Here is a 27092-nt window from a genome sequence, read left to right as displayed (position 1 = left end):
GGCTTCATGATACATGTCAACTATTATTATATTAACGTGTTTGTTATGAATATCGTGTGTAAATGATCAAATAAACATGTTTTAATATGTTTATTTAAAAATACATGACGTGGAAGATATGGTACTACTGAAACGTAACAAAATATCGATAACTGAAATTACTGAAAATGGTTTGTTTTCAGAAACTGCTCGTGTAGCCTTTTGGTTGAGCGTATTGCATGAAAGTTATGAAAACCCAAACTATAACACGTTTCAAAGTGCGTAGCTAAAATTGTATATCCGTGGATATGTATTTGCCATATGTCACTAATAATGTTTCGTAATGAAAGTTTTAAAAGACGAGATAAACTAAACTCGAGACTTTAACAGTATATGCAGTACAGATTTTTTTTACAATTAATTAAAAAACATTTTCCCAATGGACACGTATTACATAAAATATTTAATAAGAACAATGTTAAAGTAAGCTATAGTTGTATGCCATGTGTAAAAAATGTAATTAACAAGCATAACCAGAATGTACTGAACCCCCATACAGAACGAGAAAGTGCGTGCAATTGCCGCAACAAACCCGAATGCCCCCTAAATGGTTCATGCCTCGCATCTGAAATTGTCTACTACGCCGACGTCATAACCAATAACGAAACTAAGACATATATTGGTATGACGGGTGGGCAGTTTAAAACTAGGTTTAACAATCACAAGAAATCTTTCAAAAAAGAAACGTACAGTAAAGAATCCGAGCTCTCAAAGTACGTATGGTCTTTGAAAAGTAATGACGTAATGTTTACAATTAAATGGAAAATAATTAAATATTCCTCCACTAAGAACGCCGCTTATGGGCGTTGTAGTCTTTGTTTAGATGAAAAGCTATGTATTCTAAATGCAAACAAAACAAATTTGTTAAAAAAAAGGTCTGAACTGATTTCCAAATGTCGTCATAACAAGAAAATTTACATACCACCTGACTAAAGCCTTATAACACCTCGAGATACGGTATTGTTCAGTCTATCTGAAGATCGTTTAACTTATTTGATCTTGATTTTTTCTATATCCTGCATATGCAGCTCTTTGATTATATATATAAATCCAAAGGCAAATTACTGAAAAAAATGACAATGCTGTGGGTATCAGTGGCTGGATCTCAATGGAGATACAAAAATAAAAAGCGAAAAGCTAAATCAAAACGATAAATATATATATATATATATAAACAAATCAGGCAAAGAACAGTAATTCTAAACCGCACGGTGATATACTGAAATTATATATATATATATATATATATATATATATATATATATATATCATCTCTCATATGAGAGAATGTATCTGGTGGGTGAAAATCTGTGATAATACCATACATGGCTCTGTGGTCTAGTGGTATGATACTCGCCCTGTAAGCGAGAGGTTGCAGGTTCGAATCCAGCCAGAGACATTTTTTCATACAACTAAAAAATATGGAACTTTCGCCAATGAGCTATGCTCGACGCGATTATGAGATCATGTTCCGAATATGAGCACTGTTTCTATAATTTACAGTATGATTTATATATATATATATATATATATATATATATATATGGATATCAACCTGTGCCACTTCTGTATTTATTTCTTTTATTTCACTCCAGCGCTTGTCTGCTTCATGTTCTCTATTTTATCCAAGTACCTTCACTTGCACTGATGAAGGGCTAGTGTTGCCCGAAAGCTCTGCTAACTTGTCTGGCAGTTTTACTTTATCGTTTTGATTTAGCTTTTTGCCTATTTTATTTTTTATCTCCATTTCCATTGATACCCACAACATTGTCGTTTTGTCAGTGCCTTTGGATTTATATATATTATTGTTATTCTTTCTTACTTTATACTTGGCGAACTCTTCATTACCCAATACACAAACAAGCAAATCTATATTGTCAATATGTAATATATACCAGTCTACCCAGCAAGCACATTCATTTATTGACAAATATTCTCTCTTCACCAACGTTTAAAGACTTCGTAATCAAATAATAGGCCTACGTATATTACAGAATATCATATTTAAATTAGCTAATGGTAGTATTGCCACTAAATCTAATTTTCGCTCAGCTAAAGAAAACAAAACTCACTCTAGATTCCGTGTAATACTGATGAAATGGTTAATGTTTTGATTTTCTATTAATATGATCTGCTGAATCTTCATTGTAATTGTGTTTGTTGAATTCATTATTTGAAAGTTCGTTTTTCGTCCGTTTATATAATATTTAGGTTTTTGTTGATATTTTTTTCTAGTAATTTGCTTTTAATTCTCACTGATTTCCTTTTTTTAATCGTTTTTAAATTTTTAGTTCCTGTTTTTCTGTTAATACGAAAAAAAAAGCTATCGTATTTTTGTTGTTGTAAATAATTATCTTATCTCTTAATTAGTGGTCATTTCCCCTCGGTGTATTTTGTTATATAATCTAGGCCTGTATTTGTTTAAAAACGAATTTTAATTCCATTAGTTATAGTCTGGGGTTCATACAAAAGTTTCTTTCTCTAGAAAATGCAATAACAATCTTAGCTGGTGTGTTTTCATTTAATTGAAGGATATGACTATACCATATCACCCTTCTTTTTTTTACATCCTTACTCCACTCAATCTCTCCTATTCTTTATACAAATCTTCATTTTCTGTTTTCTCGGGCCACCTGATACCTATTATTCTCTCTAAGAAGTTAAGTGCCCATATGGACACGATGAAGTCATATAGTACCTTATTCGGGTACCGTATCACTACCATGTTTGGGCATATCACTACAATATTTGGGCATATCACACGTTTTTTTTTGTCAAACTAGTTTGATAGTGTAGACTGAGCTTAATAGACTATTGACCTCGAACCCGCGTATTTTAGTATTCATAAACATAATAAAATAAACGTACAACCTTGAACAGACATCTCAGTCCTGATGACCACCGTAGGTTTATTATAATAAAAAGATAATAACGTTTCTTAAAATTATTTATGGATGATAATAAATAGAAGATTGTGTGCCTATAAATTGAAAATATGTAACACAATAGCAAATACACAATACCCGCACCTAACGACTTCTTTTAAAGCTTAAAATTATAATATTGTGGCGGAAAATCAATTGGCGGTGTTGTTAAAAATCTGTTTTTATGAATCATGATAGGCATTAACACAGACATTTTGTATAGCGATGCAATAGGTATAGAAAGATTATCAATAAAAGAGCGACGACATGTTGTTAATGTACATCAGATCCGCTCAAACAATACAACAATATAGGACGTACATTTTTAAAGATAAATGACAGTAATACTCGAATATTCTGTAAAGCCGGAGAGTGGGAAGATTATTGCAGCATATGTTGTTGTACTGCAGGTCTCTGATATATTGCTATGCTATAATCAACTTAAGTCAGAAATGATAGGCCTACTCTGTGAGGCTAGCTATTCCTTCGCGGTTACCATGATGCTTGCTTTCCAGGCAGACTATTGATCATCATTCTAAATGCAAATTTACAAAGTGAATACCTACTTATAGTCTAGGTTCTAGACCGAAATTAGTAAAAAGGTAAATATTTTGGCACATATGTCGTTTCATACGTATAATACTTCTCATTTTCGTAGTATTTTTCAGACAAAAATCGAAACGCCTACTGGTGAACTAACATAGCTAAATAACTACATACTTTGGGCAAGTCTCTAGGCTACTTAAGAGGGATCCTTACAAAATATGTTTATTTAAGTGATCAATACTTATAGTCAAAATGGTTTGTAAAAAATCTAATCACTAGATTCAATCGAAAACCATGTTTAAAATAATAATTCGGTAACTTGTTATGTTGTATATCACGTGGACATGAATGTGACCAATAACAAGCGACAGTTCGGATGATACATCGCGTCGAATTGTGATTGGATGAAATTGTTTGCGGTGCGGTTGTCATCATCCCTGCGTTTCGACCAAATGGGAACCAAGTCCCGCCAAATTCAGTTACGCGCCAATTCTTCTAAAGTGCAAGCGCAAATCACGTTGGAATTCCCCTGCCATGTTTAGTAATTTAATATATCTATATTATATTTAAATGTGTAGGCCTGCGAGATTGTGCTGTGAATTTAAGATGTTATGATACACTAGCCGGCGCATGAAAACCCTAATGTTTCAAATGAACTGGAGTTTGTCATTCACTACCGGCTAATGAAGTGCTAATCAGCGATGGATAAAAGTACACACTGCAGGTTAACAGGAATTTCTTGTTTACTACGTCTGCTTGGCTCCAGATCAAAAATGTGATCGATCACACTTCTTACGTTACAAAATGGTCGATGCATTCATGAATTCTACGCAGTTGCCTTTAAGCTACGCAAGCTAAAGCTGTTGTTATGATGTCACGCATTATGGTGACGTCACACCTGTCAACCGTTCAAACTCTGGTCGTTCCACTCTCTTTGACTCGTCACAACCTGATAATGGAAAGTTCAAATACGTCATTGATGGTCGAGAAAAGATAAATAGACCTTAGGGGGATACGGTCGCAATTGTCGTAAGCATTTTCATTCATGAATTTAGACGAATTTCTAGTTGAGAGTTTACGTAATTTGTCCACTTCGGAGAAGACGATGTAGGCCACTAGATCAAGGTTAGAGATGTTTGTCCAGATTGTAATAAGGAAATCAATTCATTGTAATCGAAAATATGAACAGCTGAATCATTTTATCAACTTATTTACTCTTGAAAATGTAACGATGTACTTAAATGTGATTGGCTGCGTGGTATACAGTATTGTCGTAACACCTTGTTATATATCAGTTTTATCTAATAACGCTTTGTGAATTTTAATTTGCTAAGTATTCAACACTCTTGTTTTTAAGCATACTTTTTAACTATGTTATCGTTTTCTTTTATGTATAGTTGCTAAGGAAAGTCAAATTTCCAGTTTATGGACGAATAAATAATCTATAATAATTCTTGAATATATTACATGTGTTAAAATTAATTATTCAAATAGTCCAATTTACTTTAACTGTTTTAATCGTGAGTGACGTAACATTCGTATAACAGCGCCCTCCATAGTTGTAATGATATCTCCATTTCGAACTTTCAGATTATAATACAAACTATTATATCGCTGTAAATTGTGACATAAATCAGTACTACCACATAAACTATCTTGAATACAGTATGTTTGTTAACCATAGGCCCGGCATAGTAACATTTAAATTCAGTTACGCCAGCCCATAATGCGTTTACATCGCGAGTGACGTACAGCGCACTCAATTGTGTGACTCCAGCCAATTTTGATTTTCGCACGTTCATGAGCCTGAAGTTGTAACGCACGTTCATGAGGTTGAAGTTGTAAATGATTATATCGCCACATATATTGTGTTAAAACAGATAAATCGCTATGATTATTGATAGTGTACCAAGAATCCAGTAATATATTTTTATTAAACCAAGGCGGGTTGTAAAGTTTAAATAGAATCTCAATCAGTACCAGTGAATTTAGTTTGTTTATTCCTTTCCCACTCGATTACTGTACTTTATCAGTAAAAAAAACGCATGTTGTAACCAGTTTCATCGCCTTCATCTAAGTTTTAAAACGTAGGCCCACTTCAGTTAGTAAACCGTAGGCGGAGAGAGCCAATACGGGTCCCACGCATTGTTGTAATTAATTCAAAAACCTTTGATACTATATTTATAATAAACAAACAATATTATAATATTATTATAATATTGTTTGGAGTTTTGTATGCATGTTGCATTTTTTTATGTATAGGTGGGAGACGTTTTGGCTTACCCGATACAAGTTTCAGATGTTTGCCTCTTTCAAGTACAACCTGATTTTACAACATTATCATTCATTTAAAAGAGATGGAAAAAATGTTGATTGAAATGAAAATCTAAACCCACTTCTCAAATTCAATGATTATGCTTACTTCGATTTATAAGTATCCGTGTTAATAACTCCAAATAGTTAAATGGTATCTTTGTTGTTTTGTTGCTGCATTCCATATTTGATGTACCTAACTTAGCTTTTGGAAGCCTACAAACTATACATTTAAACACGTCTACTTTTGCTCTTTTCAAAGGATTATGGAGTATACCTGGTCAACAAGACTTAATTTTAACTTTAAGTTCACTGACCAGGAGACGATCCTCTCGTACCGAATACAATTAGATATTTCAATTGATATTTCTTTGTAACATTTGCAGCGGCTATGTTTGTATTCAATTCATTATTTTGAAATCGATTTCAAAATTTCTGGTCAATTAGCATTATTTTTATGTAATAATCTTTTCGACTTCGTATCAATTGGCACCTTTTCTTATTAGGCTCTGCATGCATTTGTGATTTCTTATTATATCTTTCTCATTGTTCATTAATATGTTATTTTCAATCAGCAGAGAGCTCTTTTATATGGAACTGTATCATTGTCAATCTCTAGAGTGATTCTGTTATGAGCAGAATGAGAACATTGTCAGGTTAAGCTCCATTTGTTCCCTTTACTTGTGAAGTGATGAAACTCTTGCTCATAAAAAATGCTAAACAAGATTGTGGAATTTGTAAATGCATTGAGACGAGATAATAATAATTTGCGGTTGAATCTTTATTCTAGATTCTGATATTATATTATTAATATTGTTATTGTGCTAAAGAATTTATATCTATTTATAGGCCTTGCATTCTATGTATACGGTACACAAATAAAGAAAGATTCTATACGTAAAATATAAATAGATTGTTGTTTCTAAATGATAGATGAATAACATGTTTGGTGAACTTCATTTTTGGTGAACTTAGGAGACCTTCCTTTCTTTCTGTTTACAACTTCGTGAACAACTCGATTCTCAGTGTTGTATCTCCACATACACAAATATTTTCCCAGCATCAAAGGAATATTTGATAAACAGATACAGCATGTCATTTGCATCAAATGTATAACAGTGCTTGTATCGTTGTTCGAACAATTTAATTTCTTGATCGAGTAATGTTCGTAGACGAAGTATTATTTTGTCTGTCATGAGGTTTTTGAAACTTTAATCCAGTTCCCATATATAATATTATGATGAAGATTTGACGTTGATTGTACGTCACAAAGATACAATATTATAACAACTACAAATCTAGCTTGTTAGGCTTAATATTTGTTTTGTCGGCATCATAATCTCAATAATTTCTCAACACGTGAACGATGTTTCTGCTTGCTTGCTGCTGAAGGCCACAGAATACGATTAATAATAATTTGACAGCTATTAATTTGTTTTTAAATGTCATATTTGAAGAAAAAAAATATAATGACATATTTTTATGTTTTAATTACTGTACAGAACATCTAAAGATTTTTTTAAAATAATCACTGCCTTGTTGAGTAATTGTTCTGGTTGTGATTGCCGCTCTTTCCGTTCTCTCGTAAACTGGTTTTGTTTTGTGTGCTGTTTTTTTTATACGTTTTTGTTATTCTGTAAATCAATAAAATTAATGGAAACGAAAGAATAGCATGTCATAATTCCAATATCATTTGATTACAAATCTTCTGACATTAAATGGAGCTTCTTTTTGTGTGTCTGTATAACTTGCAGAGCGCCCTCAAACAAATTACGCAAATTATTTTTGTATGTCGACATTGACTTGTTGTAATTCTGACAACTTATTTTTATTTAGAGATGAAAATATCATGAACAAAATGTGATTTTTTTCCGGTAATGCGCAATTAACAAGCAATGAACTAACTATAGCATAACATACACTCATGGCATATAATATAGTAGATCGAGGTTCGAATCCAATTCTCGCAGCCGCATTGCTTGTATCCAGGCAAGATACTTACGTTTTCCTCTCTCCACCCAGGTGTATAAATGGGTACCCGGTTAGATCAAGACACAACTTTGCGCTGATTACTAGCTGCAATATGGGAGTATGTTTCCATACGTGTTTGATCAGAAAAATGACTGGGGTAATAATGTTCAGCGCTTAGAGGTTTCACAACATTAGGCGCTAAATAAATCCAGGATACTATTATATAGAAAGGTATAAGACAATAATGAACAGGGGAGTAGTATGAGAAAGGAATTTTACAAATATTGAAATTATTAAATGTAGGCTAAAACATTATTAATTATTTATCAAACTGAAAAGAGTAATAAATAAAGGGATAACATTTGAAGATGTGATGATTTTTATATGTGAATAAAAATGGTGTGCACACCAAACAAAAAGAAAAAAATACATACATTCAGTAAATAAATTACTGGATATTATTTTTTGTTCGTTAATATTTAGGAAGAGTAAAGCTATAAAGCCGATTTTTCATTAGGCGAATTTGTTCGCGCGAATCCAATGTTTCGAAGAGAGAAAAAATCGCCTACTCTCTTTCCACTACATAAGCGAATAGCTGCGACGTTCATGTTCCTCGCGTGGTTGCTGAGCATTTCGATTCGCATGAGTGCTCATGAAAGCGTCATAGCTCATTTCCTGAGCTCTGATTGGTTGCGCAATATTTCTCTTCGCAAAAAGTAGAAACAATTCGAACTAGTAAATTTCGGTGAAGCGAAAAATCAAAGGAACAAGAATTCGTCGCAGAAGGGAGTATGACAGACAGAAACTTGAATACGCATGCGCATATCATGACGCTTTCGATTCGCGCGAACAAATTCGCCTAGTGGAAAATCGGCTTTAGAGAAGACAAAACAATTGTTCACCTAAGAGTTCTTCCGTGATTTTAGACTTACAAATGTGAGTACGTACATGCAAATGCGAGTTATTATGAACTGTAGTCTAAGCGCTCGCCAAATTATGTATATCTAGGCTATGTGGTAGAACTATTGACGAGGTTTTTTTTTTTGTGCGCAGACATATTTAGCAAGAACCTTAACTAACAGCGTAAACGACTTAAGTTTAGGCATACAGCTTGACCACTATTAGTAAAAATGTAACATGTCTTTAACCTTGAGAGAGGAGCATATCAGACTTGATTTTAAGTGTGTATTCAAAAATGTAATTCCATTGTTGCTTCCATCTGCTTTTGTTAACGGAAAACAAGTTTTCAACGAGCAACCTTGGTAAAGAATCGATATAAGCTCATCTATCGGATGGCCTAAATGCATGTGTTTCAATGGGCAGTTTATATGAGTATTATATAGTATTTAATCCTATGTTGACAGTTACAGCTCAGCATACATTACCTGCGTACGCAGGTTGCTGTAGACTTGCCCCAAGTCTGTAGTTTTCGAGGCTTTTCGATGTTGTCTGAAACAAGCTCAGTTTACGTATGAAACGCAAAATGTGCCAAAATATTTTTCTTTTTACTAATATTCAAGTCAAAACTCCATCTGGAACCCAGACTAAGGTCGCCGTAGAATGCAGATATATACCTTTAGTAAAGCTTAGCATCCCTTCCTGTACTGAACCAAGATGTAAATCTGTCAACCACACTATGTATACTTCTTGGGCTAAGGTAAGCTTAAAGTTAAAATGTAAAAAAATAAAGCTCTATCTACATTATCAAACTTTATGTGACAACAAAATGTCCATATATGGATATGATGATGTCATATCAGTACCATATTTGGGCACATCGCACTTTGTTGTCACATACAGTTTGATAGTGTAGACAGAGCCAAAGAATACAACTTTGATAGATCCTTACATTTTATAAGAGAAATATTATGACAATCCGGTCAGTATATGATTCGGCAACAGAATTAAAAAGTGACCTGCGTCAACTATGTTTTCTGAGAAAAATTCAACGTGAAAATAGTTTAAATCACGATATATATAATTAAGAATTACATGCAGCAAGGAATAGTCGGGCGCATGTTAAGCACTCGAGAGAGGTATTACGACAGTACCTTTGGTACCGTCGTAAGCGTTTGATAACAAGTTGTTATGATGAGTCTAGTGTAGTTCAACATACTGTACATATTAGCATATCATGCTAATTATAACATACATTTTATATCAGCTATATTACAGTTTATTGTAGTTAATCATCTTGCCCTGAAATCATTATTAGTATACATAAATAATGTATTGATTGTAATGTTCAGACGTGAATGAAATCAATATAAGTTAATTCGATCAATCGTTCTGTTGTGTGGAAGTCGTTGATGTAGGCCACCTTAATAATAGTTCACTGGTCGCTTGATTTTGAATGCAGGGCCTATTCATTTGTTGACATACATGATTTCCATGTAGAACCCCTGATATTTATTTAGGCCTACAGTGTTAATGTATTATTTGAAGTTTGCGATTTTTTATCTTGTCAACACTTATGCCTACATTGATCATTTTCAAATTTAGTTGTTGGCATTATCCGTAAAACAAGATTCATTCCAACTGGGGAAATCTGTCCGATCTCTGATCTCATGATTTCCATGTAGAACCCCTGATATTTATTTAGGCCTACAGTGTTAATGTATTATTTGAAGTTTGCGATTTTTTATCTTGTCAACACTTATGCCTACATTGATCATTTTCAAATTTAGTTGTTGGCATTATCCGTAAAACAAGATTCATTCCAACTGGGGAAATCTGTCCGATCTCTTTTTTTTTTTTTTTTGGCTGCATCTTGGACCCCAAAACGTTTGGAGTACAAAACTGGCAGTAACTCCAGTTTACACCATGCACAAACATAATCCTCACCCTACTGTGTAACATTGGCTAGCCATGTTTATTTTGATTGTTAATAAAACTGTATGAAACAAGTTTCCAAAATATAATTCGATTCTAAGAGCAAGCGCGCTACTTCATTGTACAACTTTCTGCTAACCCTTCTTTCAGCAGCAAAACAATATTGCTATTCAATGATGAAATCTTAATGGTCGGAATTCCAGCGAATTATACAAACTGTTCCGCAACTGGGGTTGACATGAGATAATTGAAAAACTGGACATGGGTTCTTAAGACCATTATGAAGCGCTATACAACTAATATTACAGAGAATGTCTGCTAGCAAAAATAAAATGATGGAGATCCTGAGGATGATCTGATACCGGTGTCTTTTTTGTGTGTGTGTTTGCCTTTTTTATTTAAACTTGTTGTTTTTTCTTATGTGGTGCAATTTTTTATGTAACTATGGACGTACGTATCCAAAATAAAAGTAAACTGAATGTATGAAGACGGAAGTAAATGCAGAAACCTTTAAGCTTTTCGAAGACGAGGATGTATTTTACGATTTTTAAAAATGTATAATTGATATGTCCTTTATATCAAGTGACCAACATCACTAGTCAAAACAATAATAACAAAGGGGGTTTTGTAAAGTTATTTCAGCCTGTGGACCATTCGCATGTCATACTATGTCAGAGGAATATTGGGCAATCGAACTGTACACAGCAACTAGATATTTGAAAATGAAACGTTATATGCATAATTTACCAACATGGCTCGTACCCAGGTTAAGTTGATTTAATCAATTAATTCGATAGGTTCCTTTATTTAATTATTCAAACGTTTGTCACTAGCATGAACAACAAACTGTAGGCTTTGAGTAAATAATGTCATGATACCAATCGACTTGGGAATAGCTGAAAATAGAGATTAATTAATGTTCAAGAGAAAAGACAGACTAATGCCTTCTGTTTGTAGTTTGCAACCTTTCGGGAACTCCAAGCAATAATCAACCAAATAGCACTAACGTTTCGTGAAATCTCCAGCAATGATGTAATAGCACTAACATCTCGTGAAATCACCAGCAATGATGTGATAGCACTAACGTTTCGTGAAATCTCCAGCTATGATGATCGAAATAGTCCTAACATTTTGTGAAAACTCCAGCAATGATGTAATAGCACTAACATTTCGTGAAAACTCCAGCAATGATGAACGAAATAGTACTAAAATATCGTGAAATCACCAGAAATGATCAACGAATCTCCAGCAGTGATCAACAATATACCACTAACATTTCATGAAATCTCCAGCAATGATGAACAAAATAGGACAAACATCTCGTAAAATCACCAGCAATTATCAAAGAAATGGCACTAACATTTCGTGAAATTTTCAGCAATGATCAATGAAATCTTCAGCAATGATCAACGAAATACCACTAACATCTCGTGAAATCAACAGAAATTATCAACGAAATAGCGCTAACATTTCGTGAAATTTTCAGCAATGATCAATGGAATCTTCAGCAAAGATCAACGAAATAGCATTAACATCTCGTGAAATCAACAGAAATTATCAACGAAATAGCACTAACATTTCATGAAATCTTCAGCAATGATCAACGAAATAGCACTAACATCTCGTGAAATCAACAGAAATTATCAACGAAAGCATTGAAACCAATAACATTTTCTATGTAGAAAAGAATTACCGATAAAGTATACATATCCGTATGAGAGAATAGAGTACAAACATTAGAAAAGAGACACATTTCGATTTTGGCTCTATCTTATGTGCTAACCTTTAGGTTTTCTGTACAGAACCACCGTGTTTCTTCTGTATACAGAATATTAATTTTAAGGACTGATTCAGTAGAAAAAAAGGAATTTGTCAGTTTTAGTTATAGGCCTATGACAAGTTAGTCAATGGAATTCATAAATGAGAAACATTATTGAAACAGGGCTACAGATTATCAGAGCGAACTGTGAACCCGCCCATCGTTAATATCGTGCTATGGCATCCCTTGTGTTGTAATGATCTCAAACTGTTATTATTGACATGGTTAATACCAGTGACAGCACTCGTCAGATGGTGTCCAATGTTAGGATGGGAGCAGACAACCTAAGTTGCACTGTTGGTATCATGTTTTATTACGTCATGTCATGTCACCTGTCGTGGAATCACAACCTCTGGTTGTCAGTCTCTACTAGATAATAAATTGATAGAATCTCAGTTAGTATGTTCCAACAATGTCTATGAGTCAGAGAACCCGCGTATTCGGCGTGAGAATTGCAACCGACCATTTCTATGTTTTCTGGTAATATACGTGTGCTTTGATGATGTAGGCTAGAGACGACACACAGAAGTCCCCGGCAAACCAACTAAACATTTCTTAATACCTTTCAACATAACAACAAAACTAGGAACTAACAAAGGCATGGAGAGCACAGCTAAGTTGTGATAAGATTTAGAGCTTAAGTCAGCCCGTACGTGTGCTCTACTTACATTCCGATAGACACTTCGCTTTGGAGTAGGCCTAGGCCTACACGCATAAAGGTGGAAACTGCAGCTATTTCAAACTAGTATCGCTAAATATAGGAGCATCTTATTAATTTACTTACATTTATGTGTTGCCCTTTTGTATTTCGAACAATATTTATTTTGCTCTTCAAGCAAGATGTGGCGGGACTTCCGAAGCAACAATTATAATTGTCCTTTCTTTATTTTGTATACGATTCTAGCTGTTAACTATTGTAAAAAATTACTTTTGTCATTGTACAATAAACTAGATTGGTGACCAGCCAGACGCAAACTACTTACTGCGCCGCGTGACCAGACGCAACTTTTCTCTGCCAAGAAAAACACATTTTACAAACTTTTAACAAACACACACAGGCCTAGTTTAGTTTTGTTTTCGTTGAATGAATTTCAATGATTGACAGTAACGGGTGAGTTGGGCTAGTTAAACCCAATATGCTGCAGATGTTTTAAATACCATGTGATCCCAGGATTACATTACAAGAACACATTAACAGATACAATATTATGAAATTGTTCACATATCTGTTGACCTTTACTTATGCACGCCAGCAGTCGAATACCAATTGCAACGTGCCATGAGAAAAATGGCATAATATTGTGTTAAAATTAAATGATTATGGACTGAGGTCACACTGTTTATTTCTCAGGCAAAAACTGACTGCAGCTACTAGTAACTGTTGTTGTTTTTTTTAGTATGCTAAAGTTTGATCTTTTCTACCAAGTTACGTCACGTTACGTCACATTATGTCACATCTATTATTCCAGCATTTCCCTCTCAAGTGTCCTTTTAAGTTGCTCCGTTGCCCTAAACGATACCACCCACCTAAGGTGGACCTCCCCAGTAAACACTACCGTACAACTCGTGTAAGGCCCAGGCACATGGTGTGAGCGTATGCAGGCCTACGGAAATGAGGCATTTTCTTTTAGAATAACAATACTTGGTAGGGATGTTTTAAATTCAGGTAATACCCGATGCCAGTTTATATTTTCATCACTAAACTTACATGATTCAAGTAATATGATATATTACTCAAATGTAATATTTAAGAATTCATGTATTAAGAACATCTCAGACGTGTCTCGGCATTTAAATTCAAGATTTGTTGACGTCATAGGAATTATCAGAAGCATGCAGACGTGCCCCGACGCATAACTTATAAGGAGTTCGCGCCAAAATACACTGCTAGTTAAATACTCGATCAAATAACGTCGTATTTAATTCTGGATTACATTATTTACAATTAACCTAGCGGAAAATTCACAAAGTATGTGTCATTATTATTCATACCTTCAATAATATATACGCTAACTAGAATATCGTTATATCTTTTTTTAATTTACATCCACACAATTATTAATAATAACCGATAGAGGTGATATAACTATAACCATTATTCAATATCATTAATGTTAATATAGATGCGGGGATAATTTCATATACAACCGGCGAACACAAAGGCTACCGTTTTCCATTTGCCAAAATTAATTTTTCAAACTGATTTTACTAACTGGCCAAAGGCATACGAGAGAAAATTGTTGAATATTCCCCACAGAACTACCTAAAGACATTTAATATACGTCATTGTACTTTTAACCAATCAGAAACCGTCATGAGATCGGGCTGTATGAACGCGCGCCGCAGCTATGATTGTCGTCTGGTAACTAATACAACAAGTACAACATAGCGACAACTGTGTACGTTATTGATACTTTATTACTGGTATGTATTACCTCGGTATTCACAATCAACAACCGTATACCACCAGCTTCATCAGCTCTGCATTGATAATTTTAATCTTGATGTATTGATAATACTGGCGTCATATGTCACATATATGATGCTGTATCTTGGCTTTTACTTATGATACTGGACAAATTTAGATACACAATACCGAGAATAACGCCCGTATTCTTAAACCGGACTTTAGTCGTAGTTCGAGCTAAAACTAAAAAAATGACGTCATTTTAATTCATAAACCGAACTTCAACTAAATCACCGACTAAATCAGGCCAACCTCGACTAAATGGAGACGGATTTTGATCGATTTTTTTAGTCCTGGAGGGGGCAGACTAAATGGTCGACTAAATGGTTTTTAAACGATGTTTATAAAAAACGTAACAGTCATTGAGTTGTTATATTGGCCAGATATTGAAGAATGAAATATCTATATTTATATTAGCTTAATTAAATATACATTGGTATAAATTATAATAATGAAAATCATCTTTATTTACAACTGTATACAAATTACATTATTTTCTTCGCGCAAGTCCGACTTGAGCTACGTCACGCCATAGCGACAATGGGAGATGCGGCAATTCACCACGCGATGGAATGTTTAGGGGGCCTAGCGCTTTCTTGTCACGCTATGAAGTGCGTGGTTCGTGGCGATCATACTTTGTTGGGGTCCTAGAAAATATAAAAGTTACCGTACCGCCATGGTTCCTAAATATATTTTTAAGATTTTATTTGTTGTTAATCAAATATACTTCACTGTTAAATTAATACTGATATTGTTCTAATAATTAACGATTAAAATTATTTTTCATGTATATAGTCCTGATGCGTAAAAAGTGTTGTAAGAAATGGAAAGTGATATCAATGCGCAAAATTTCGTCTGCTCCTCAAATACTCTCTTGTCATTGGCCAATGTATAGCCTTTGTTACCCAGACGTGTGCAACTCGACTAAAAGCTCGACTTCATTAAGTCGAACTGCAAACTTCGACTACTTCGTTTTTGAATCGAATTTGAAGTAATAGCTCGAACTACGACTTTTCCAAGTCGAACTTCGAACTACGACTAAAGTCCGGTTTAAGAATACGGGCGTAAGACATTATACAGAAACGCATATAATTTTTGTGAACGCACGCAAATTCGTATTTGAATATAAACAAAAATACCTTTGTCGTATATCATACTAAACTCCTTTCTTCAGATAATCCGAGAAAATATGCAATATATAAACATTATGACTTAATACGAAAAGATCCATTAATTTCAGAAATATTCAACCTCAGAAGTAAACTCATTTCGATATATGAACATATTTAAAATATAATACTATTATATAATAGTTATACCTTCAGTCCCCATAGCAATTTATAATCTTAAAATACATTTTTAGACGAGCTTTTTTGTGCAACCGTTTGATAAATGCGTGTCTGTTAACTTCCCCTCATACTTCTCTAATAAATCCTTCCTATAATGTTAAATAATGTTCACTGAAGAATCCCGCTGTCTCTTAACATTAACTATATTATTTAATATTCGCTATATTTAACAAACATCATTCTCTGTATCGTTTTGTTAGGTTTCGTCGATGAAAATGTAAATCAAGATTATATATAAATCAAAAGTCAAATTAATGAACAAAAAGGTAATGGGTATCAGTGGCTGAATCTCAATGGAGAAAAATAAGCAAAAGACTAGATTAAAACGATCAAGTAAAATAGTCAGAAAGAATGTATAGAGCTTTCGGGCAATGAGTTAGCTCCTTCTCGGTGCAAGAGTTCGTATATATTATATTTATCGCTTGTGAATTTACAAATTTGCCCGCATTGAGTCTCTTTTAAATTTGAATGTCAACATTTATATTGTATAAATGAATGAAAGTATTCAAAATTTAAAAAATCAGAAGTATGTAGGTGGCAGGCAATTTTCTATGGCATGATCGGGGTTGGTTATATCTTTGTATAAATTACTGTAGTCAGTCGTCCATAGTTGTTAGGAACTTGTTCTTAATGTTTTCACCCGAGTCCAAGTGCTATATCTCTATACTACCTATTTCCGAAGTACCATAAGAATATTTGGTAATACAGCATCACATGTGTTTCACGTGTATCTTCCTATGATACTTCGGGAATAGATACAGTACCGAGAATCGGCTGATGTTTTGAAACTTTTTAAATTGTAGTAAAGTAGTATTATTATTTATGTGTAAATTATTAGTATTATATTCAATATTGATATTACATTGTGAAAATGAATGAGATATTGCAATACATGCTTATCCTTTTCCTGTTGGATGATTCCTGCTTAAATATTTTGAATTTAAGAAAAGAATAACAACAGTTCAACGGCAACACAAAGAGTAATATATGCATTTGTTTTATTTAGTAATTTAACTTTGGCATGTGGTTGTTTAGATTTATGCCACCTCGAGACACGTTCTGTACGCGAGAACTACAATAATGTGTATAACCATGAAATGATGACTACTCGAGAATTTAAGTTGACAAATAGGCGATTAGTGTTATGAAATTGTTCACATTATTGCATAGCACATTTCTATTAATATTATTATGTTTTATTTTGTATATTTTAGATTCTAAATATGTATTGTCCCCCAAAAGCATTAAAAATGAAGATTAATTAAATCAGACTTTAAATAGGTTATTTTGTAGATTTAATCAAGTTAATCACTTCCATGGAAAAACTCCCCCCCCCCCCCCCCCCCACAAATAATGTTTTCACCTTAAAAATAACATAATAAATGGCTAAATTCAACCAAAAATCCATTGGCCAATTTGAAAATTTGTTGCTTTAAATTACATTTTTTCATGTAAATAAATTTTCTTTAGATCCAATTTTTGGTCAAAGTGGATAACTATATGTGACATTAAAATGGCATATTCAACAAATAAAATTTTAAAAATTATTTTTTAGAGGGACAATACATCTTTAAATATTGATAATAAAATATCTGTACATACTGCAATATTCCTTATTGTTAATTTATTCGTGGTACATTAGGCTGTTTGTCACTGAAACGTGGGAGTAATCCCTGAAACACGATCGCAACACTTGTATTCTGTCGTCATTTTGTATTTGTTTTGAGTATTTTTTTGTGCTTGACGGAACTACTTGAAGCATGACTGATCCAAAATGTTGCGTCCGCAAAAATAATTATTTCGAACTAATCCGCGCTCAAGTCAGCCTAACAACTACTTACATAAGAACCGTATTGTGTTCTTCGACCTACTTTAAATTGATATTCAGTAACATTATTTTTCAGACCTAATTTTGCAGAAGTAATGAAAATAATTATATTCGATTAAATGAGAATGTATGAAATTTATCAAGATTTACATTTTTATTTGACAGTAATACGGGTATCAAAAGACTGAATTCGCAATTCGAACTCGCGGTAATGTATCTTTAATACAATCAATACTAGTTCAGTATTTTATTCACTATGACATAGAAACAAAGAATAAGAGAAACGGTAAAACATTTTTGAATATTTTATCTTACTTATTAACTTAAATTCCCCAAAGAACATAAACAATTAAAATGTATAAAATCAAACTTTGAATAGGTCATTTTGTATTTTTAATAAAGTCAATCACTTCCGTAGAAAAGCAAACCAAAAAAAAGAACATTTTCACTATAAAAGGACAAAATGAACGGTTAAATTCAACAGAAACCCCAATTTGACTCTATTTTTTCTTTAAATTACAGTTTTTCCAGGTAAATATAATTTTTCGATACAATTTTTGGTCAAAGTGAATAACTATATGTATGAAAATGGCATATTCAACAAAAACATGTTTAAAAAAATATTTTGTCTTCTGGAAAATCTTCAATGTTTACTAGAAAAACAATCGTGGCATTAGAAAGAATTTGAACCAATGAACCTGTTTATTGTTCAACATTTACATTTCTTGTTATTCGCAATCTAACAATACATTATCTACAAAAAGTTATTAAATTTGAAAAACGCTTCTGGTTAGGAATTTGTACTGTATTAAGTTACTAAACAATCGAGACATTGCAAATATTGCCTTTTAATAATACACTGTCCATTTCCTAAAAAAAGAAATGCTACTGTCGCTCGATTACAACATTATATCACTTATTATTAGTTTGTGTATATAAAATTATTTTTCTGTTTAGACGAGTTGTATGCGTCAGTTTCTTCTTGATATAATCAGATTACCAATATAAAATTATCCTGTCAGACGTTATTTGCCTCTTTTTCATCCCAAATTAAAGTTATTTGAATGAAAACTCTTTTCTGCATACCGGCAAATTCAAACATTTCAAGTTTCACACTGACTTCAATTAAATCGATTTTATTTATTTGTTTTTTCATTATGTTGATCAAGTGAACCAAACAAGGATAAAAACACAGACAAGTACAAAAAAGCAACATATTTCCACTGTGGTCCCTATGTTGTGTTTATACCAGTTACTGTATTCGTGACCGTATGAATGGGTTTTAAAAGTCGAATCATTCATTCCGTTGTCCCTTTGAAGATGTTTCAACCCGAGTGTGAACACGACTTTGGCCAAAAATCGCTGTACAACTTTTAATTTATTGTCTTTGATCGGTCAAGATTGTTTCCAGAAAAAAAACATAATTCCTAGAATTTCGATTTAAATATTTTTTTTTTCTTTTACTTTCAGACTACACACAATTATCAGATGATCAATTAATAACGAGGTAATTGCATTGAACTGGCTAATTAATTAATAGTCTTCGAACAAATCCGACAATTAGGAAACCATGCAAAACGTCAGTTAATTTAGTCATTCAATCAACAAACCATTTATTAATTTCTTTTCTAACAAACCAATGTAGTAAATCAATTATTCGATCAATCTTTGGTCAGTCTTTCAGTCATATTTTATTTTCTACCTTCTCTTTAAACGTGGTTTCCACAAAAATGCAACACAGGGACGTCGTCAGCGTATGTATTTTGACCAATCACGACTCGATTGGTCATTCGAATTGTCGACTGTGATTGGATTGGTCACTTCCAATGCATATACGCCCTAACTTTGCAGTTGCGTTGCCGTATAATTTTTTTAATGTATTTATTTTTATTACCTCCGCCAAGGAGGTTATGTTTTCACCCCTGTATGTTTGTTTGTGTGTGTGTTTGTGTGTGTGTGTGTTTGTGTGTTTGTGTGTGTGTCTGTGAACAGCCTGGAGGCCACAGTTTTTATCCGATTCTAACCAAATTTGGACACAATGATCTATGGCCAAAAAGCTCGGATGAGTTCGAATTTGAGGGGGAAAGGTCATAGGTCAAGGTCACAACTAACAAAAAACTATTTTACTGCCTAGAGACCACAGTTTTGATCCGATTCTCACCAAACTTAGCCACAATGATCAATGACACATCATATAATTGTGGTTAAATTTTGAAGGGTCAGGGTCAAAGATCAAGGTCCAAAAAAAAAAAAAAAAAAAAATAAAAAAAAAACCCTCAGTGGGACTTGAACCAGCGATCTCAACTGTGAGAGGCTGGACACATAACCATTACACCACACTGTCATCCACAACTTTGTAGTGTGCAGTTAACATATTTACACTTAGAACTAATAAAAAAAAATGTAAAAAAAATATATTCAGGGGGAATTATATGTAGGGGAATTTTACAGTAGGCGGAGGTTTGTACTCTCGGAGTACCCTCTAGTTTATTTATATTTTTCAAATAAAAACGTGGTGGATGCTGTAACGCCTTTATCATAGGCTTATAACTTAAATTCTTACCAACCTTCCATGATAAAGGCACCACATATGATGCACATAATATCCTGTATTACATAATTTGCCTATGATTCGATACTGCCCAAATATTATCATATGTGGAGATACAGCACTGACAATCGTCATCAATATGCGAATATACCCAACGTCAATATACAGTAGTCAGTAATGTATAAATTCAATTCAATTTCTTTTTATTTCGGAAACATCATCCATATTAATAAATTTATAAACAGAAAAAGAAAAATCGTAAACTCTAATCTTAAGTATATAGAATGCTTCTCCATCTACAATACGTTATGGAGCATATGTTTGAAAACACAAGCAATAAGTATGTTACCACTATTCAACATAGTGTTTCATGAAACCATAAAGAGCATACGCGGACGTATGTTAGGTCTACTCTTTTTTTTCGTAGGGACCACTTCTCATAAAGTGCATAGCATACGTGCTGAACGCCGGTATTGTCACTCATTTTGCGTGGTTTTGTAATGTTGTAATTTTCTCTTAATGCAACGAAATATAATGACCATACACTGATTGGATGCTAACTCCCACCTTTTAATCTCCATAATTGTATATCCCCTACACAGCATCAAGGTTTCAAAATGCTTTTTACTGTTAAATTCAGAAGGTCATTTGATAATCGTATTAGGTAATAGGCCATCAGCGTAGTCTATCTTCAATTTCTTGATTGTTTTGTAATGTAAATTACGACAACACTCCTCTGTGTAATGGTAACCCTCCTTTCTATTTTTATTCAAAATATCATTACTACATTATAGCTATCAGAGTTGTGTATAGATTGCCGTGTTGGCTTCAGCGCAGAATTCAGAGTGAATATAATGTATTTCATTCATCATTTGAAATACTGTCTCATTCGTGGAGTCTAAGAGGCCCAGCGGCAGTTGCCTGACAAAGTACGGTATTATTGCAAATTAAAAGAACTTTTTGATGTATTTATTAGAAGCTCGGGGGTTTTAGTGCGTGTAAACCGACAATATTTAAACATGAGAAAAATGCGTGCTGTTTAAGACGCCATTCTTTGTCATATTTTACATGACATTTGTAAATGGCGTTTCATAGTTCCAGGTATATAAAACTTAATTGTTCGATTGATTGTGTGAATCATTATCTTACTAAAAATGTATACAACTTTGGAGGCAAGTAATGCGATGGTTATTTAACGAAGTTGCGGGTTAGTTTCAGTCAAAGCATTTCCTAAATACAATACATAGGCCTACTATTTATGCTGCTTATCTAAATACTAGATGGTCGATACGTTATCTTTAGGCCTATATAATCAAATTGTCATTCCTAAAAGCTAAACAAAAAATATATTAGGCCTATTCACTTATCATACAGTAGGCCTACTCCTACAAACCAATAATAACATGTATAAAGGCCCATTTACACGACGATAACGATCCACGATAAATATATAAGCATGCATTTTTTTACATCAAAAAAAGAAATTAGTTCTAGAATTATAGGATAATCATTTATGCTGTCTTTGATAAAAATAATATGATGAAATGACGTCATGATAAATAAAAATAATAAAATCGTTGTATTGTCATGATATTATTGCTCTTACTAACCATGACGTTATTTGATTGGACGCATGAAAATATAATTGTCATCAAAGGAAGCATAGATGGTTATTCTATAGTTCTAAAATGAAAAGTTTTTGTATTTCTTTTGTCTTATGTATGAAAATGTATATTTGTCTATTTATCATCGATCCTTATCGTCCTAGTGTAAATAGGTCTTAAGTGTTAATTGTCGTCATTATAACTATTTTATCAGTCACACCAATAGAAGACAACGTACGCGTACAAAAGCATATAAAGTTGCTGTTTTTATCATTATCAATTTAGTTTTTTAATATACACTTTTATTTCTGAAGCTTAATCTCACTAAACTCATGGATATCAGACTGGCATATTTTAGAATAAGTTTGCATTAGTGGATATTTGATGTGAGATTATACTATTAAAAATAAAGGAGACAAAAACCATGCTAACATTTCTGTTTTATTAAAGCCGAAGATATTTTATTAAGAACTGGATACTCATGTTAATGTAGGCCTACAGTTTATTGGCAGGTCGGCCCGCCAATGTTTGAAAACACGATATACCAGGCAGGTGTTTGTAACCCCTGGGCGTGCTAAAGTTTCAACTAGGCTTAGATATAATATGAATATTTCCCGTTCAATACTTACTTTAATCAAGATAATATAGTTGTCTAAGGAATTGTGAATGTTAAAGTTTATCGACTGACATGAATTCGGGATAGCGGCCCGGTAAGACATTTATATTACTCGACGTGTCATACAGAAATCATAAATAATTCATGAATAATTTAATCAAAGCTGTACTTCAGTAATTCATCTCACCGTTAGAAAGCCATTTGAGCACAAACATTTAAAACCCGAGCAATTTAGTTTGATACTCCTTGATGTTTCTTATTACTAGAAACATATATGCTAGATTGAAGTCACTCAACCTACATCTCACCTAACAGTAACAAAATAATCAACGAAGAGAATTATTTATTCTGTAGTTGCTAAGCACTAACACATTATTTCAATGGACATCAATTATTTAAATAGTCCTAGTTATCTTCGTTTGTTAAGTCAATGCTCCTAATAGCAAGGCAAACATGCTAATGGATAGTTTTAAAAAAACTTTAAGAAGTATATTAGATCTATATAAACGGATATTGCTGTCGCAAATAATCGTTGGCATGTATATTAATTCGCGCCTTTTTTTCAATACGAACAGCATTCACTGTCGAATTACGATAAAGATTGTGGCTATTTTTTATATTAAAGATGTATTGTTCCCCAAATACATGAACAATGAAGATTGATTAAAACAGACTTTGGTTAGATTATTTTAAAGTTAATCACTTCCATAGAAAAAAAAACACCCAAAAAATCATGTTTTCACTTATAAAACATAACATAATAGGCCTAAATGATTAAATGCAACAAAAAAATTCATTGAAAGGCAGCAAATTTGAAATAAATAATTTTGTTTAGATCCAACAACTTTTGGTTTTACCAATACAACCGATTGTATATAAAGATTATTCGCATGCGAACTAATCATCTTTTTTTTGTCTTGTGTGGGTTCGTCCCACTTTTATTATAGTTCTCTGTTATAAATATAAAAATATATATATATGCACATTTATATATTTCTCTTATTTATAAGGTACATTGCTAAAAATATACATATCTTTTAAACAGTATATACATAGGCTAAGATTATTTTGATGTTAAAAAAGAAGCCACATTTACATTTTTTTAAATACAATTAGTTAAAGTATAATAATAGATGGCAATAAAATTGATTAAAAAAACGTACTTATAAAAAAGTGGTTATTGTTGTTTTATTTTGTTTGTACTATAATCATCTTAATAATAATAATGTTCACTACTGGTGTGATACTAAAGGTTAAAAGTATAAATGATATTAATAAGGGGAAAAACAGAAAAAATTTAAAAAGGGTAGAACATTTTTAGAAATTATGTAATGAAACATTTAATGAATAAAGGTGATAATGAACCACAAAAAATATTTTTTTAAATATAATCATCTATGACGTCACTTTAAAATCAGGGTGTGATAGATTACACAAAAAAATCAATAATAAAAAAATCTCTCTGAAAAGTGCATCGTGTGTGTAATATATATTAATATAATTTTAATAATAATTAATTCGATACGAACAGATTGCCATTACAATGTATTTTATAAGTCAGATAGTTGGAAAAAATAATTGGATATAGATTGACTAATTAGTTATGACGAAACATGAAGCTAATTATAAAGATATATACTGTATATACATATGAGGTCATGTTGTTTTTTACAACGACAAGGCGACTCAGTGTTTGTAGTAACAAATTTATTTATTAAAAAATCGATATGCTTGCGTAGCAGGTGGCTAAATATGAACATATTTAGATTAAATGGAATTTTTTGTGTAAATGTCTGTCAGTGAAATCTATTTTATTTTATTATTTTATGGGCTCGTCCTATTTTATTTTGCTGTATATATTATTAAAATAGTTTTCCAAAAACATCACAAGCACAGAATAATATTCTCTTGTATTTTGTAATTGTCTTGTAAAAAAATAACTGCAGAGCTGATACTCTTAAAGCTCTGTCTACACTATCAAACTTTATGTGACGTGCCCTTATATGGACTTGATGATGTCATATCACTAGCATATTTGGGCACATCACACTTGTTTTGTCTAGTTTAAATAGTGTAGAAAGAGCTCTAGGCTTTACCAATGTGTCCAGATTATTGATTTAAATTTTAAACATAAAAGAATTTGACTTCTATATTTATTCTCTGACAATTTTAAGATTGTAACTGCAATATTTTATATTTTTTCAGGTACATTTGAAATGCGTGATGCACAAAGAAATGGCCATGCTCAGTTTCAATATGATGATGTAAGTGTTTAAAAGTATAATTATTTTAAGTATTAGTAGGTGCCTTAGGCTCTGTCTACACTATCAAACTGTTATGTGACAAACAAATGTGACGTGCTCATATATAGACATGATGATGTTATATCACTACCATATTTAAGCATACCACTACCATATTTGGGCACACCACGCTTTTTTGCCAAACTAGTTTGATAGTGTACACAGAGCTTTACGGACGGGTATCTTTGAATGAGCCACGATAACTGAGTTGGCCGTTTCAAAAAACACATTTTTTTTATAAATCGTAAACATCGTCTTCGTTTTGTATCAGCGCCATCTCTGTCGTTTTTATTCTGCATCAGTATTTAGTAGAGTATGGTTATCTTATTATGGTTTTAAATTTCATAAAGTGATTATTTTTTTTATTCATTTCTTTCATTTCTTTGCGGTTTCAAAGATGTAAACTTACTCAGTTAAAAGCATACCTTTGCCATCATAGTATAATCCCTCCTCTTTTTGAAATTATAAATCTCCATTGACATCTTTCTGATTTATGAAATATTAAAATGACATTAACAATATCTTGTCATCAATATTATAATTTTGATCATTACCATTTACAGTAAGATAAACTGAAGCCGTTTGTCTCTAATGGCAATATCTCTATTGTTCGCACTTGCATTGATATTATAACATATAATAGATGTTTATGTATTAAACGGGGAAGATTTTTGTTAAGCTTTTGACTCTCAACATTCATTGTTTGTTTTATAACCCTCCTATTACCTTCAAATAATTTCTTATTAAAATACGGAAATCATTTATCGATCATGTGAAAGAAAAGTATATTTTTAGGTGACTGAATAGAACCATTGCATATCATCTTACCGTTGAATTGAACTGAATTTTATGTAACGCACTTTTTTCTTATTGGTTATCGCATAAATGACCCGTCCTCCCAGAATTGGTTTTTTTTTTCAACAGAAATGATTAAAGATAATTATATTGTCCTCCGGTTTTGGGGTTTTTTTTTGTGTCTTTTTATAAGTAAAATGATTATCTTGTGATTAACTTCATTAAAACTGCAAAATGGCCTATTAAAAGTCTGATTTTATTGACCATTTTTTAAATTTGTTAAACCAAAATTAACATTTTATCTTTCAAAACTGTAATCTTATTTTGTTTCACAAAATGAAAGGCTATATTGTAACGATTTTCTTAAGACTTGTATTCTAGTGTAGTGCGCATGAGTATGGGTATGAATTAAGAAATAATATAGTTTAATACGATACAGCAGGCAGTCACTGACGACTAAACTCAATCAGTGCAACGCGATATGTGACGTCATAGCCTAAATAGCTCTTCACAAATAATTACCTTTTTTATAAAATAGAGAAATATGTAGTGAAATATCATTTCTCTTCAAAACTATTTTTGTATGCAAATTTTGAATTTCGGTTTGTTGCTGCTCATATGCCTGTTGAATGACACGGAGTCGAATATGTATCGTTATTTTGCTAACGTTGTCGAAGATAATGATCCTCTCACGTTGTAATTATATACTGAAGTAGGATCGTTATTCCGGGCAATCTCGAATGCTTAGTACACGAATCGCCAATAATGAAGTCTAGGATGCAATACACGATTCCGTGTGACGTCATTGAGTACTACAGACTACATTTATTGAAATATTATGCTTTTTGAAGTAGATGTATTTACAGAAGACTACGCCGAATCAGACATTTGATTGATTCCTCCTCGAACTATCACATCCAGCAAAATCCACAACGCGGGATGTAATCGCGCGTATGAGGCGTTTTTTGTGACAAAATGCCATAAAATGAAATGCAATTGTCTGAAAGTAAATTCACTATCTCTCAGCACAAACTTAACATAACATAACACGCGTAAAGCATAGGAAACCCTTAAAACGTTAGGACATACATTTTGGAAGCCTACAGTACAATTATCCTGCAGTAACCCATACCAG

The 27092-nt window shown here is 32.7% G+C and overlaps 1 long non-coding RNA gene across 1 annotated transcript in view; it reads left to right on the top strand.

Moving 5' to 3' along the window:
- Window positions 1–27092, top strand: part of LOC140049765 (uncharacterized) — a 54205-nt gene that overhangs the window by 15948 nt on the left and 11165 nt on the right. The window contains exons 4-5 of the long non-coding RNA XR_011845327.1: window positions 19559–19595; window positions 25065–25123. This is a non-coding gene — a long non-coding RNA (uncharacterized lncRNA). The remainder of the gene's footprint in view (window positions 1–19558; window positions 19596–25064; window positions 25124–27092) is intronic.

This window comes from Antedon mediterranea, chromosome 1 (assembly GCF_964355755.1).
Source record: "Antedon mediterranea chromosome 1, ecAntMedi1.1, whole genome shotgun sequence".
Lineage (NCBI taxonomy): Eukaryota > Metazoa > Echinodermata > Crinoidea > Comatulida > Antedonidae > Antedon > Antedon mediterranea.
This window is presented reverse-complemented; position numbering and strand designations above follow the sequence as displayed.